Here is an 8,582-nt window from a genome sequence, read left to right on the forward strand (position 1 = left end):
TGAATTCCTGCTCTCTGTGTCTCTTCGTCTCTGTGTCTACAAAGGTCAAATTCCTGTGACTAACTGCTTCTCCCCCCCCCTTCCTCTGTGCCTTCTCTTTCGCTGCTTGTCAGAAAGTCCAGTTCTCTGACAGTTGGGACTGTAAAACTCCTGGACACAGAAGACTACATCTTTAATAGTAATGTATCCCAAACTCCACTCAATCCTCTTGGACGACTTGAAAATTGCTGAAGATCTTTGTGGACCACTTAAAGATTTTTCTTCATGCTGTTGAGCAATAATAATGCATAGGGCAAGATGCTAAACTTGCTACTGCTGATACCTTAATGAAGTTCACAGAGCACTGGGGTTACATGAAGCAGATGTTGGGAGCTACTTTGGGAATGCTTAAAAAACTAAAACAAAAAAATGCTGCAAGCTGCCCTGAGCAATGATGCATTGAGAGGGCAGGGTACATACTTCAAAATCATCCTCCTCCTCATCATCATTTTCTTGCGCCTGCTATCCCAGCATTCCATGAAAAACAAACTTTAGGTATGTGGAATATAGCACAATTAAGCAACACTAATAACCATAAATGCCTTGAGTTAAGCAAATAAAAGAATAAAAGATGGATGGCTTACAACATCCATAGTAGCTTCTGGTTGTACAGTTCTTCTTTTCATAAACATTCCTGAAGTAACAAGGGCTTGGACCAATCCTGCCCCCATTATGAAGAGCCACATCCTTGAAGTGCATGGAAGCAAATCCATCTTTCAGGGTGAAGTACAAGACTGGGCTCCACAAAGCTGGATTAAAGAATATGCGCTTTAACCTATATCATATACTGGAGAATGAATTGGCAGATAGTGTGGCTTAAATAGGTTGCCACTCTTCACCGAGTACAACACGTTCCTGGAAGGAAAAGAAACATTGTCTCTAATTGATATCATTGGTTCGATCTTGCCAACTCCCAATATCATCTTATGCAAACTTCTCAGAAGGTATTTCCACTGACTTCCGTGTGACACCTTTCAAGGCAAGTGGGCATGGGACTGCAGTCTCAGTTCAACAAAAGATTCGTCAACATGTAACAGATCATTTAGTGCAGCAGTTAAGAATACAATGATCAATTTGCACGTAAACTAAACTGCTACTGGTGCAGGGAGGACAAGTGCCAGAGCACAAGGAATCACTGTTTACCTTCTCGTCTCAGTGGTACCTATTTATCTTCTTGCACTGGTATGCTTGCAAACTGCTAGGTTGGCAGGGGCTGGGACAGAGCAATGGAAGCTCACCCCATTGCACGGATTCAAACTGCTGACCTTCCAATCACCAAGCCCAAGAGGCTCAGTGGTTTAGACCACAGTGCCACCCGCGTCCCAGGCATATGGAGTTAATGTTGGATTGATGAAAAAGAACACTTTGCAAATGTGGTTGACATGCACAACAGACCTTCTGAGAAATCTGATCACATGACAACAGCAACCACACAGAGAGGCAGCCACCTCTCAATCACTCCATGGGGTGAATCTACTTCTAGAATTTTCCAGAGAGTTATGGAGGTCACTGGTTCTCCACAGGACTGTAATCAATACAGCAACTACTGGTAACCTCATGTATATTGTATAATGTATAACTCAAAACTACCCAAGTGAGATGTTTTGAAACACTTACTTACCCTTAATAAATCAGGATATGCACAAGCCAAACTTGCCCTTGGGCTTTCCTGTTTAGCATGTAAAGGATGCCAGGATCCAGCTCTTAATGATGCCTTTCAATTACATGCACACCCAGAAACTACATGCAATGGCTTCATTTAATGCAAGAATTAGAAGCCATGCTCCTCTATTGCCCCATATCTTCTAACTTATATTAAGTCACCATTTTGTGAGTACCAGCAGGATATGTAGCCCACATGAAGAAGAAGAAGAAGAAGAAGAAGAAGAAGAAGAAGAAGAGGAGGAGAAGGAGGAGGAGTTTGGATTTGATACCCCACTTTATCACTACCCAAAGGAGTCTCAAAGCGGCTAACATTCTCCTTTCCCTTCCTCCCCCACAACAAACACTCTGTGAGGTGAGTGGTGCTGAGAGACTTCAATAAGTGTGACTGGCCCAAGGTCACCCAGCAGCTGCATGTGGAGGAGCGGAGACGCGAACCCGGTTCCCCAGATTACGAGTCTACAGGTCTTAACCACTACACCACACTGGCTCTCAACTGAGGGAGCAACTGGGGCAACTGAGAATAAAGAAGCATGTGGGTGGGGAAAACATGGCTTCCAAAAGAACACAAAAGCTTTAGAACAGGGGAACACAAGTTGGGGAAATACCAAAAAGCAAAACATGTTTGTTGTACAGAGAAAGGTGGAAAACTGAAGAAGAGGAGTGAAAATCCCAACACTCCTACTTGCTACAGAAAAAACTGCAACTCAACACACATTCAGCAGCATTTGCTGTGGTGCTGATGGTCAACAGGCAGTGCATATGTGTCTGTTCTGATATATTTCTTTTTTAAAAAAGAAAAGTCTGCTGGTACCTGATTCTGCTCTGGAAATGGTCATAACTCGGCCAATAGCAGCAAAATCAGCAACTGCAAACTCTTAGATGAAAACTACAGCATCTTTTATATAATAATGGCTTGATGAAATATGAAAAATCGTAATGTTATTAGAACTCACAGTTTGTAAAAGAGAGGAGGCTGTGCCTGTTAGTAGCTGGATGGAGACATGGTCCTTATTTATTATGGCCTGGAATGACACATATTTGGGGAATAAGATTAGATATAATTTAGCTGTATTGTTAAACAGATATGAGTGGTTAAGATAATTATCTATGTAATATTTTTCTTTTTTATGTAGTTTGTTATTATTTGTTTCTTTGTCCTCCTTTTCTTCCTTTTTATATTGTGAGTATTTATTATCAAAGTATGGTTTAGATGGCTAAAATAATAAAGATACTTGGAAGCAGAAATAAAAATGAATTATTTTCTCATAATGAAATGAGAACCTGATTGTATTTGTACGGCACAGATGTCATAAGTCAAATTGCTCTCTGGGGAGGGAGTTGCTTTCTTTCTCTCAGAGTCCCAGCACACCTGTCGCTGCTTTTGAGTAAATGATGCCAACTTGGACCCTGTGGAGGATCCATTGGAAATGGGGCAGAGTTTGAACTTCTGGTTTAAATTCCTATGGCTGATTGAGGTGATCCCATTCCTGTTTCATTTTTCTCTTTGGAATTTTGCAGATTTGCTTCCATTGCTTATGTTCTGATGTTCTAAGGGAGAGAGAGGGTTTTTCAAAATGTTTTTTTTTTTTAATAGAGATTGGTTCAGAGAGCCAGTTTGAATATCTGAACATTTATTTATGAGGTTATGGGAAGAGTCAGAATTTATATACTGATGGCTGTGTCAAGGTTTGCTATTTTAATGTATGGGGACTGGGTGGTGAGTAGGGAACTAATGGAAAACAGACTATTAAGTGGATTTCCTTCCATATTCCAATTTAACCTCTGTCATGATATAGACTCTTGTTATGATTTCTACCGTAGTTCTCTATAAATGTTTTTTAAAACATGCACATTAGAATTGCACACCCCTCATGGCAAGTCATATAAAATGTTTTCCTGCAACTGTAATTATGCTCCAAGAACACCATCTGAGACAAAGGAACAAAAGGTTATTGAAGCACAAATGGTTTAGGCAACACTTTTTATCTCAGGGCCCTTTGAAAACTTGGGATGTGGCTATCATTATTGCAGCAACAACCACCTTTCAACAGCCAGTCATGTAGTTACATGAGAGGGTGCCAATTAGAAGGAAATAGCAACACCCCAAAGAAACATTAGGAAGACTTTAGTTTGCATCCAACATTGCTGTTCCACTCATGCAACAGACCTGTACATGCAAAATGGAATTCCATGTACTCTTCTTCCCCCTGCAGCTTCTTGTGCACCCTCAAAAGCTGCTCCAGTGTGTTGCAGGACCATCTGGAACTGATTTGGTGGGAATAAGTAAGTCAAGGGAAGACCTTTTGCATGAGTGGAGCTCCGTTTGTGCAGTGCTGGCTACAACTCTTCATGTTTCTACTTAATAATAATACTTTATTCACTCCATCTGACAGACTGAAGGAAGGATAGGAACCTCAAGATCTCTGGCTGACCTTGAATGGTTTTTACTTGTGTTTTATGCCTTTCAGAACAAACAGAAATATCAACGTATCTGGAATCACACACCATGCTATTTGGCCACAGATCATCAGACTGTCGGAATCTCAAGCCTTATCAGAGGAATTGGCCAGTCTCCAGGCACCCGGCTTGAGTCCCTTGTTGACCTCCCTGTCTGCGACTCCCGGCAAGATCAGGCGAGATCTCAATCAGCGATCCTCCTCAACGTGAGAAGAACACACCACTCCTCCCCTCTCATCCCCAGGGAGGGGAAAGAGACAGACAGAAATGTATTTACATGCCTTTATTCCTGTCTTTCCAGCAGTACAGAGAATCGTGTCTGCGCTCTCTCAACACCAACAACAGAGAGAGAAAACTCCTCCCATGTACTTCCAGTACAGATCATGTGACACTCTGAGCTAACATCCGGTGCTCAGTACACTGAATAGACTGTCCTTTGTTCCCAAAACAGTCCCAAAACATCAACATCCTGTTTGGCTTTCCAGCCACCTGGAGCTCACTGCTGTATTGCTCCTTTTTCGTAACACAGACAACATATTCAAATCAATTAGCTACTAGTGATATAATTTAAATCATTATGTAAAACCTAAAACTGTAGTTAAAGGCAGATTCTCCCCAAGCATTTGTTCTCTCTCTCCCCCCCTCCCAATCTGGAAGGCCCTCCAGCCTGTTGGAGCTTCCATACGACCGAGCTGTAATGGCTACTCCTTCGACTGTATTTTCTGAACCCATCCAGGCTCTCCTCCAATGGTGATTAATGACCTAAGCCTTTGAATGAGACTTCAGGCACACTCTCCATACATGCAGAGTATCAGACAGCAGCAGAACGAGCCAGAAATATGTGCTACATTGCTACTTCATTTCTAACTACATAAGACAGAAAAGAATATGCATCTGCTTTCTATGAGAGACAGAAAACAAACTGAACACAAAGAAACAGGAAACCAGTAACATCAACATCTGTCTCCCGTGAGACTTCCAACAGTCTGGAATGTCAATAAAGTCTTGTCACTCCAAGAACTGCACAGTGGCATAACAGAAACCTAACACAGCCATCCAGAGCAGATTATGTGGTTGGTAGTGTATCCATCAGCACTACAGTTTGCATCCTGTATCTCTAACACAGAGATTATTGTGAAAATGATGTTCAACAACTTCACAGAGTTAGTAGTCATGTTAATGAAATTGGAATAATCATACTTAGAAACCATATCCTTTGAAAGCCTAGATCTTGTGGGGGAAGGGAGGGGGAGGGAGGGAGAGAACTGATTCCTTCATTTCCCAATTGTAAAGTCACCAGAAGCATCTGGCTTACCCACAGTGGAAACATAATACTAGACTAGATGGACCATCATTTTAAACCAGAAGGACTCTTAATAAAAGTAGTGAGTGGCAAATATTGGACGACCTGCGGGTGAGAAATCCCCCCCCCTTCCCTGGGGTGGGTCACCAGGGATAATTACCCCCATATTATCCCAGATAAATTGCACGACTGGGGGGGAAAGTGTCAAACGCCATGGCAATCGCACCAGAAGTCCTACAGCTCTATATTTTGGGACAATGTTTATTTTCATTTTTTAAAAAAACAAACAGCAACAGGAGAAGACTGAAGAAGCAGCTGCAGCTCGTTAGGCTGGAGTTTGTGGTGATACTGTCCCTTTAACTCTAGTTATAGCATTCCAAAACTGGCCATTTTTTAACTGACTGCAGAATGCTTATGGGAAGCAAGCAACAAGTGGCCATTTACTCATCACCAAGAGAATATCCAAAGAGAATTCAAGTTTGCAAGTACTTGCCTCTGTGTATACATGAAAATCTTGAAATAATTACTATATTTAGTGCTATTGGTGCACCTATATAATTATATTACATATTGAGTGCTGGAGATTGCTGTTGTGCCGAGATCCTTCTTTGAGGTTTCCTATCGGCATTTGGTTGCCCACTGTAAAAAGATGGTGCTTGACTTAGATGAGCCCCTGGCTTGATCCAGCAGGCTCTACCTCTGTTCTTAATCTAAATGAAATCTATGTCACCATAGTGGGGAAGACAGCTCATTCTCCTGTCCACGTGCTATGCATTGATGGGGCATGATGCCAAGACTCCTGCTGTTTTTTTCTTAATCTTTAAACTGGACTTGGCCCAGGCAGCTTTTCAAACAGAGGAGTGTTCTCTAGAAAGTAAGGCATATGGGCACTCTAGTGCCTAGCTGTGTCAAATTGGAAGCAAATGGTGCAAATGAGGTCCTATTGAGGGATGGGTGAAGAGACTGCCATGCCCAGCATAACATGCGAAGGAGCCGCCACATATGAAAGTTCTGCCTGGGGAGGTGGGGAACCATGCCACCTCAGTGTTTCTCAAATGAATCTTCCTAGGCTTCATATGCTCAGCTGTCACCTGTCAAGTGTGCTCTAAATGATTACACTACGCCAGCAGGCCTGAATGAGTTCGAAGGCTTAAAACTTGCTTTTTAAAAGACTTCCTATGAAAAATGCTTGCAGTACTGGAGAAAGCTACTATGTCTGGTACAGTGGTACCTTGGTTCTCAAACTTAATCCATTCCAGAAGTCCGTTCCAAAACCAAAGCATTCTAAAACCAAGGCACACTTTCCCATAGAAAGTAACGCAAAATGGATTAACCGATTCCAGACTTTTAAAAACAACTCGCATAACAGCAATTTAACATGAATTTTACTATCTAACGAGACCATTGATCTATAAAATGAAAGCAATAAACAATGTAGTGCAGTCACACAATCAATCAATCAGTAGCTGAACTGAGTTCCACGCAGTCACAAAAACAAAACAAAAAAGAGCTGCAAAAAAAGAAAGAAAACAGAATAGATAGCAAAAACAGACAGACCTTGGTGTAACACTCAAATCGGAAGTGTGACACTCAAAAAGGAGCATGTTCAGCTTCTGAAAAAAGTTCACAAACTGGAACAATTACTTCCAGTTTGCAGTGCTTGGGTTCCAAGTTGTTTGAGTACCATGGCGTTTGAGAACCAAGGTACCACTGTAAATGTATGTTTCTGCATCTTCGCATAGGAACCCACAAGGTATTTTCCTTAAGCAAACAAAATGATTGCTGCAAAGGAAGCAACGTAGGCAGGCAAAATATTGGGAATCTTGTTTTAAGACACTTAAAAGGAGGGATGGTTTCTTTCATGTTCTCTTTATGTTGCAAGAACAGCATCTCCCAGCTTAAGATGTAATAACGAATTACAAAGTATCACTCATAAGGGCCACAGCTCCATCTTGTGGCATCAGACTGCATCAACTTGCTTAAAGTGGTAACTCATTCCGAAAATGTATCCAAACTAAAGCAGAAGCCAGCAGCACTCTTAAGATTCAAAAGGCAACAGGAACTTCCCTGCTTAGGATCTTCCTAATTATGGATTTTGCACATACTGTATAGTTATAATTAAAGCTGCAAGGGGCTTATCCTCACCACCTCAAAATCCACCTTACAGGTTGCCCGTTTCACTTTTCGCCTATATGGTAGGAATGGTACTTCATTTTTGTACTTTCTAGACTGGAGAATTTGAAACACATAACATTTCTGTTCTTTCAGAATTTAGTTTTAAAAACTTGATCCACATCCAGCCTGTCACTGCCTCCAAGCACTGGTCTAACACCTCAATGCCTTGTTGTCTCATTTTGGATCGTATTGGGAGCTTTATCTACAACCCCTTTGCTAATAATCCCCAGCATGGAATCCACCTTTTTCACAGCAGCCACAACATCTTTATCAAGTTCTCTACTCTGACCCCATGATCTCATTCCTGGTCTATCACTGCCAGTACAGACCCCATGAGCATATACATCATGTGAAATTAAGATTTTATCTGCCCCAGTGTGTATCAGTTTATATACTTCAATTATAAAAAAAAAAACAAAGGAGGATTTCCCATGTTCCAGGTGGCTAGAGATATTGTCCTCATTAAAGTCTCTGCGTTTTTCGCTATTTTCCATTTTCATAACTCTGATTTTAACCGTCTTCATCTTCTCAGAGCAATCAGTCACTATTTCTGTGACTCACTATCTTTTTAAACAGTTCCTTATTTTATTAATACTCAGGAGGCATTTTTATTCCATATTATTCTCTGTCCAATTATTTTGAAGTGCAGTCCAATTTCTTTGATCCCTCCTTCATTCGACGTAGTCTTGTTAAGGCTCTGGGCCTCATTTCAAAGTTGAAGCTCATGGCGGCGTATCAACAAATTCTTTCTAATCTCTCTTAATATGCTGGTGTGTCTTTATGTTTCCATTACGATATGATACGATACGATAATCTTTATTGTCATTGTCCCATACAGAACAATGAAATTAAGTACTGTATTGTGGGGTATGCTTTAGGATCTGTATGTTATATGAGAATTATTTCGGTTTTTTCTAAAGGTTGTCCCCTGTCTCATTTCCTT

This window comes from Podarcis raffonei, chromosome 5, assembly GCF_027172205.1.
Source record: "Podarcis raffonei isolate rPodRaf1 chromosome 5, rPodRaf1.pri, whole genome shotgun sequence".
Classification (NCBI taxonomy): domain Eukaryota; kingdom Metazoa; phylum Chordata; class Lepidosauria; order Squamata; family Lacertidae; genus Podarcis; species Podarcis raffonei.